The sequence below is a fragment of the Dipodomys ordii genome, unplaced genomic scaffold (assembly GCF_000151885.1).
Source record: "Dipodomys ordii isolate 6190 unplaced genomic scaffold, Dord_2.0 Scaffold45, whole genome shotgun sequence".
Taxonomy (NCBI): domain Eukaryota; kingdom Metazoa; phylum Chordata; class Mammalia; order Rodentia; family Heteromyidae; genus Dipodomys; species Dipodomys ordii.
The window spans coordinates 1,727,899-1,736,427 of record NW_012267261.1 but is presented as its reverse complement, the minus strand read 5'-3'; the positions used below and the strand labels follow the sequence as shown (position 1 = coordinate 1,736,427).

Sequence of the window (8,529 nt, the reverse complement as noted above, 5' to 3'; positions counted from 1 at the left end):
CCCCAAAATAATGAGCAAAATAGGAAGCCAGAGGCATGACTGAGAAAAAGACCACCAGCCTGGCAAAAATACGGTTCTGAGCTTAAAGTCAGTATCACCACTGTGAAACAACAACAACCAGATACTTTATAGATAGTCCAGGCATCCGGCCTATGGTTAGGTCAGCAAAAGTGATCATTGACTGGTACAGATGGCAAGATTTGGGCAAAGCATCTTTGAACCTAGTGTTCTGCTGTTGTCTGAGTTGTCTCACTGGGGGATGTTTGTTTAGCCTATGATTAAATCCCATCATGTATAAAATGAAAATAGCCCACCCCACTGGCCACAGCCTGACACACGGTGTGGCTTCCCAGTCTCCCTAGACCTGGCATGGGACCTTTCCTCTCTATGGCAGCAGCAAGGTTCAGCATGCTCAACTTCATGCTCAGTGCCAATGTGGATGGTGAAACTACCCTAAAAGACCTCCAGTCCATTTTCTAGGAGCAAGGAATGGCAGAGTCTGTGCATACCCAGCAGGACCAGAGCTATTCAGCAACCTACACAAACAAAAATGTCAGCCTTGCCAACTTGAGAATTTACCCGCATGGATTGATGTTGCTGGACCTTCAGAGTTCCAACAACAATGCACAAGGGCTATTGACAGATACTGGCCCTCTGTTGATGGATGCCTGGTTGAGTATAACAAAGATGAAGCGGTGTATGGTGAAGATTCACCTTACCAGAACATTAAAATTCTGCACTCAAAGCACCTTGGAAATAGTCTCATTCTTAGTGGGGATGTTTATTTGGCACAGGGTAATTTTGTAGAAACCCAGGCCATCCTGGGAAGTGACAAAGAAGATTATACTGGAAAGATGTACTGATTCTGGGAGGTGGAAGTGGAGGCATATTATGTGAGATAGTCAAACTGAAACCAAAGATGGTCACTATGGCAGAGATTGACCAAATGGTGATTGATGGACGCAAGAAATTTATGCAGAAAACATGTGGCCAAGTCCTAGACAATCTTTTGTTGTTGTTGTTCTAAAATTATATTCTTTTGTTTTCTTTTTTATTATCAAAGTGATGTATAGAGGGGTTACAGTTACACAAGTAAAGTAATAAGTACATTTCTTGTCAAACTTGTTACCCCTTCCCTCATTTTTCTCCTACTTTCCCTCCCCCCCACCTTCCCCACCCACAAGTTGTACACATTATTTCCAATATATTAGGTTCTAGTAAGGGACTATATTTCAGTACTGAAGAAGTACACCAAAGAAGGGAGAGAGTTTGAGTATGTGATTCATGACTGGACAGCAGTTCCAATCTGTACATCACCAGAAGTAGACTCTACATGGGAGTTTCTCAGACTGATTCTTGACCTCTCAGAGTATTGAAACAAGATGGGAAGTACTTTACACAGAGAAAGTGTATCAATTTGACCGTCACTCCATGAAGAACAGCTTGGGCACCTGTATTGTCTGTGCAGTTCTCTGATGAGATTGTCTGTGTCCCTTCATACTTGGAATTGTGGGTATTTTTATACTGTTTATAAGAAAGCTAAAACTTGAAGATGAACCTCCCTCATGTGCTGCAAATAGCCTTCCTGACCTCCATATTCTGTTTATGACAACTAAACGAGTCAAGCAAATTAATTGTGAATTCCTTCAAGTTTTCTCTTTTTAGTAATTATTTTTAATTTTCAAAAGCCAAAGAAAAATATATATTTTGATGAGCTAGGGCGTTAATTTTTTGCAAGTCATTTGAAGGACAACTAGATGGCAAGCAAAGACTATGAAGTGCACTGACCCCTAGAACGTGATTTTTGTTACTTTTTATTTCTGTGTGGGTTTGTGGTCACTTAATTTTGTTTTGGCAGATTTCCAATTTGAACATTTGTAGAAATAAACATCTTTTTTTCTGGAGGGAAGTTCTTTCCCACAAAATTGACTTAGATATTAAATTTGATTCTTATAAGAGAAAGAGTTCAAAATGAATAGGAACACTTCAATTAAAATTACAAAACAGAAAAAATAAATGAAAATGATTATAATGACTGCATAACAGGGTGAATCTATTGGATGACACCAAAAACCTCTCTGAAAGGCATTTGGTTAAAGACTACTAGATGATAAGATATTCCCAGATGTATAATGAAGAAGCAATAACATTTTAAACAAGCAGCCATGCGATTTCTAATATTTTCACCAAGTTCAGAGTATGAATAAAAGTGACAAAAGCTGATCTGTGAGATAAACACAACTTCCACAAAATTACAATGCAAATTCAAATACACACACACACACACACACGCACACACGTATGTGTGTTTGTATATAAAACTAGTTCTTGGAGTAAGAAATTAGAAATGTAAAAACAAGCCCTTCTTCCTAAATTTTCATATAGGCCATCTAAAAATGTAAAGCATAAAAGATAAAGTTGCAAAAGATAAATCAGTTTTAAAGGAATAAATGTAATGAAGTTTTTTTAACTGTCATGACAAATATCTTCATAGCAGTGACTTTATAATCTATTAAATATTTCTGTTTATTTCCATGTGACAGATCTTAAAGAAATAATTCTATTTTGCAAATTTTAGGAGTAGATTTTCTGGCTAAGTATAGTGGTACATACCTATAAATCCTGGTTATTTTGAAGATGATAAAGAATATCCAGGTATAAGGCTAGCCTGAGCAAAAGCATGAGCTCCTATCTGAAAAACAAACCTATTACCAAAAGATTTCAGTGTAGATCAAGTGGTGTGGATCAGTTCTCAGTTCCACATACAAAAAAAGTAGATTTCCTAACCAGGCACTGGTGGCTCATGCCTGTAATCTTAGCTACTAAGGAGGCTGAGATCTGAGGATCACAGTTCAAAGCCAGCCTGGGCAGGAAAGTCCATGAGACTCTTATCTCTAATAAACCACCAGAAAACCGGAAGAGGAGCTTGGCTCAAGTGGTAGAGCACTAGCCTTGAGTTGAAGAGCTGAGGGACAAGGCCCGGGTCCAGAGTTCAAGCCCCATGACCACCCCCCCACCCGCCAAAAAAAGTAGATTTCCTAAATTTAAAAAAGAACTTTTTAGAATATTAATAAGTGACATCTTTGTATACTAGAGGCTCTGTTTCAGTAGAGTTTATTATTACTTGTCAGTTATGAAGCTTGAACATAGAGCCTAAATACTGCCCCTAAACTTTTTTTACTTAAGGCTAGTGCTCTGCCACTTTGAGCCACAGCACCATTCCACTTTTGGTTTTCTGGCAGTTAATTGGAGATAGTCTCATGGATTTTCTTGATCAGCTGGCTTTGAACCACAATCCTCAAATCCAGCCCCTGAGTAGGTAGGATTTCATTCATGAGCCACTCCCTTGAGGAAAAAAAAATTACAGTAAGCTAAAACTTAGAAATATTCCACTTTCCATTATCTGCAAATTTTGGTGTTACCATGTAACAGACCACTATACCATAGTTCAAAAAATAATTGCTGATTTAAAAAATCCAGATCAAATGTACATACTAGATAGATCCATTTATGAGTGTATATAAAAGACAAGAAAAAACTTTGTAGTGACAGAAATCTAGGGCTGGACATAAGGGGGCTGTCTACAATATAGCATCATGGAACTTCTGGAGAAGATGGAAATGCTATTAGGGAGATAGATAGATAGATAGATAGATAGATAGATAGATAGATAGATAGATAGATAGATAGATAGATAGATAGATAGATAGATAGATAGATAGATAGATTAGACCAAAGAGGAAAGCTATGATCAAGGGGATTCAAGCGTACTTTAGATTCTCTCTCACCCTGGATTCCTATGTATATTTCTTATTGCCAAAACTTTTTTATTACTTACTTTTCACTTCTCAGGTTTCAAAGATCTGAAATCTGATTTATCACTTGTATGTTTTAAAGTCATCGAATGACTCCTATGACTTTCAGAATAAAATTCTAAATCTTTGGGTCCTTTATGAACCCCCTTTTGAAACCACTTAAAAGACCAAATTACTCAATCTTGACACCATCCACTCATTTAACTGATCCTTCACCCAAGTTAAAATAGTTGGTTCTTCTAGACCTTAATACATGTCTTTCTGCCAGACACAATCATCTATCTTTACCTTCCTTGCTAAACATTTCATTACCTCTAATATCTTGACTTTATCAGCCCTCTGAAATCTACAACCACCACCATCTCCTATTACAATTCTAGTGTAGCATATAACTTAGTTATCTTCAAACTAGTTTTCTGATATAAGAGCTTCTATAGGAGTTCCCTAAAGGCAGAACATTGCTCTAATTAATTCCTTAACTCAGGTGACTAACATAGTACCTGATAGTACTTAAAAAGCATTGGCTAAATAAATAGATATACAATGTTAATTCCTGGAAAAAAAACAAATAGGTGATGGCCTAACTTCCAAACTCTAAGTTGCAAACTCAAAGGAGCATGGTGTTCAACCTAGGTATTATTCTGAGACTAAATTTTATATATGTCTTGGGGGGGGAGCATTACTGTGGTCTTATTGTTTGTTTAAAAGTGGGCCAACCAAACAAGATTGACTTATAATTTTACTGTGTCAATCTCAGCTGAAACCATGATACATTTGCATGAGACAGTAGTCACTTAACCACCTTCCTGCTAAGAGAGCTAATATTTCATCCCTTTAAGACAGACTCTACAATGTAATGAAAGGAAAATGATGCAGGCTTCTTCCTGTATAGTTTCCTGAAAAAAGAAATGGGTATGGATTTCTTGTTTTAACATTCCCTGCATGGGGACCTCATTACCCTTCAGGAACAGCGAAGTCTCATTATTGAACAGCACAGTCTAGCTCATCTGAAGAGGCAGCACATTTGCCCAAAAGCTTCCATATTAGTCTGAATCTGAATATCAGGACCACGGAGCAAAAGAAAAATCTCTCCCTCATTGTGGCTCTTCAGATAGAAGAAGATGGTAAGACAGTTCCACTTATTCCCTCATAGGAAGTGATTTGAGTCAAGATCCACTGAAGAAGCTTCTTTCTAATTGTCAGTATCTCTGAAAAGCCTGGTATCTAGATCCAAGAGTTGCCATCCAGATGTATTCTGAACTAAAAAAGGAAAGAAAAGAAAAGAAAAGCAGGATCATTGAATATCACCCTCATCCGTTGATGAAAGCTTATATTGCTTTCATTTTTCTTCTGTTTTGAACATACTGTTCTACTTTTTTTGAGCTTACTGTTCTACTAAGGTCGTATATTGATTGTACTCTCTTAAAAAATTTAGCACATGTGATATTGCTAGTCCACCCAGCACAGACATACTAAGAAATCTGAACAACATACCATACATCTTTCTTCAAGCCCCTGATCAATCTAGTGACAAAAAAAATTGATATTTGCAATTCTTGCTAGTCTTACTTTAAATTTTAGCTCTGCCAGCTAGGTGTTAATGGATCAGACCTGTAGTCATAGCTACTTAGGAGATTGTGAATGGAAAGTTCAAGGCCAGTCAAGGCAGAACAGTTCAAAAGACTTTGTTCTCAATCCTTAGCTTGGCACAATGGTACTTACCTATTATCCTAAGCTAATGGGGAAACTCAAATTGAGAGAACTGCAGTTACTGACTAGCCCAGGAAGAAATGTCCATAAAACTCCATCTCAACAGGGGGAAGCTGGATGTGGTAATGTACACCTGTCATCCAGTGACTTCTAGAAAGTGAAAAAAATGTGTTTGTAGCCTATAAAGTCCCAGGCAGAAAATAAGAGCCTATTTCAAAAAATAACCAGTAAAATTTAAGGCTCTAAGTGTGGCTCAGCAGTAGAGTACCTGACCAGTATGTATGAGATCCTGGGTTTAATCTTAAGTACCAACAAGTAAGACAAACATTTAATTCTGGCTGCCAGGTGCCAGTGGCTCATGCCTATAATCCTAGCTACTCAGGATGTTGAGATCTGAGGATGGCAATTCAAAGCCAGCTCAGGCAGAAAAGTCTGGGAGACTCTTCTCCAATTAACCACCAGAAAACTGAAAGTGGTGCTGTGGCTCAAATGGTAGGGTGCCCATCTTGAGCTGAAGAGCTGAGGGCAACACTTATGCCCACAATTCAAGCCCCACAACCAACAACAACAGAAGTTATGTCAATTTATGAATTCCCTTGTGCACTTTTTGCAAGGGTATGTCTAATCTATGAGAGACGTGGGTGACATCAAGGGGGGAAACATCTGGCCTTATCTGTATCTGTATCTGCGTCTGTATCACCTTATCTGTATATAAGGTGATATTAGCTAAGATGTATACATTTCTATTTACCAACACCCGTGTTCATATTTCCACTTCCTCATCGCTCACCAGCCCTGCAACCTCTATTTATATACTTGATGTAACTCCTCATGAAAGAGAGAAAGACATTCCACCTATAACATGTCCCAGATCAATTTCTTCTATTTTATAACCCGAAACCTCTTTCTAAATTAGAAACTCCATCTTGATAGCCATTTGGGGGTAAAACTTTGAAGTTATCTTTTACTTTTTTTCTTTTTCATATAATCTCCATTTATTCTCTTATAAAATGATATTGCATCTTATCTCCCCACAATTCCCAGATATTAATCACTTACATGAATCTACAGTATAACTCCCTCATCAAAGCTACATTAGATCTCATCTGGATGATTAGAACACTAGTCTTCTTAGTACTATCTCTGATTCTCTCTTGACCCTTAAAAACTGTTTAAATCAGAGCGTCTCAAGAGGTCCTACTAGTGCTCAGACTATATCATGTAGCCCTAGTGCTCAAAAGAACAAAAAACTTCCCATCTCACTATGAAAATTCCCATGAGACAATACCTACAAGGAATGACCTACATGGCTGCCCATCATCTGAATGCGTATGATTTCTCTGACCTTGATCCTCAATGCTACTTCACTACACTGGCTATATCAGCTTCCCTGGGACCCTCTAATACATTAAACATACTCCTAATTCAGGAACTCATTACTGCAGTAGCACTTATCTGCTTTCCATGTGAGTGGAGAACACATGTCTAAGTCACAAGAACTGCTTTTTGCTTCTAAGATCTCAAATACTATTTATTGCCAGTCTGGAACATGAAAAGTCCCAATACTGAGGGTAGGAAGCATGGACAGAGTAAAAAGGAAAGCACAGTGGCTCCAGTGAAAGGAAAGTCTCAGTGGTTGGGGAGAAGGGAGGTGGAATCAAGGGACATCAAGGAGGAAGATTTAACCTGGGGCATCGCTTTTACTGCATTTCCAGCACATCTGCCCTCTACAGTCCAATTCTTCCATAATCCAGTATGAGCTTAGGTTATGCAAACTCATTTTCATATCAGCAAAAAAAGGATTAGGAAGGTAAATCTTCAGAGGAAGGAAATAGGATGCAGTTTGAAGTTGATGTGGTATAAATGATTTTTTCATACACTCCATTGTATTAGTCATGCACTGGCTGCCTCTCACAGCCATGAATAAGTGAAATTTAGCAAATGTTGCTTAGTCCGTAGTCGCCTAAAAATCACTCAAGAAGGCAGAGATCAGCTATAATACAATCCTGGGTTTCATAAACAGAGAACATGAAGAACTTCAAGATACTCAAAATAAAAAATCCTCAGTCCCTTAACAACTCCCTTTGATAAACAGGATTTCACATACTCACATGTAATTGCATTTGAAATTCAAAGTAAATCAAATATTGTGATGCCAAATCAGATCAATAGAAAAAAGCATATTGCTATATATTTGTACTGCCCATGACCTTCTGAAACTTTTGTAAACCCTCCTTTGAGAACACTGTTAAAATGTGTCCTACCACCAAATTTCACATGGCTCTGGCCTGTGAACTAAAAATAGTTTTTACATGTAAAAATCAAAGGGGAAAACCTGAGCAAATGATAACTTTATGGCTCATAGTATGTAGATGGAATTCCAAATTTGAGTGTCTAAAACACAGCCATATTCACCCACATTGTCTGTGGCTGCTACAAAGAAAGAATAGGTTCAACAAGCCTACAAAGCGTGAAATATTTATTATTGAGCCTTTTTCAATAAAATTGGCTCATCTCTAATGAAAGAGTAGTACCATCTTTTACTAATAAGCAAACCCATGGGAATGTAACATCTTAGGGTCCCAAAGCTGGTACATGTCAGAGATTCAGTCAGCTTAAATCCATCCAGGGTCTTTCTCATTGTACTGCAGAGAGTCCTAGAGAATGTAAGTTAGTACCTATTCTATAAGAAGCAGAGCACTCTAAAGTTTTAGGATGACAAGGCACTGGTGGCTCACTCCTGTAATTCTGGAAACTTGGGAGACTAAGACCTGAGGATCATGGTTTGAAGCCACCTCAGGCAGATAAACCCATGAGACTCTTATTTCCAATTTATTAGTAAAAGGCTGAAAGTAGTGACATAGTTCAAGTGGTAAAGGGGAAAAGCCAAGTGAAAACAAAGGGCCCTATTTTCTTTTCTTTTTTTTAATTTAATTTTATTTTATTTGTGAACATACTGTACAGAGGAGTTACAATTACATGGGCAGGATAATGCGTACATTTC

The 8,529-nt window shown here is 37.8% G+C and overlaps 1 pseudogene; it reads left to right on the top strand.

The window, feature by feature from the left end:
- Positions 1–387: 387 nt before the first annotated feature.
- LOC105987872 lies at positions 388–1,550 on the top strand (annotated as a pseudogene).
- Positions 1,551–8,529: the final 6,979 nt, after the last annotated feature.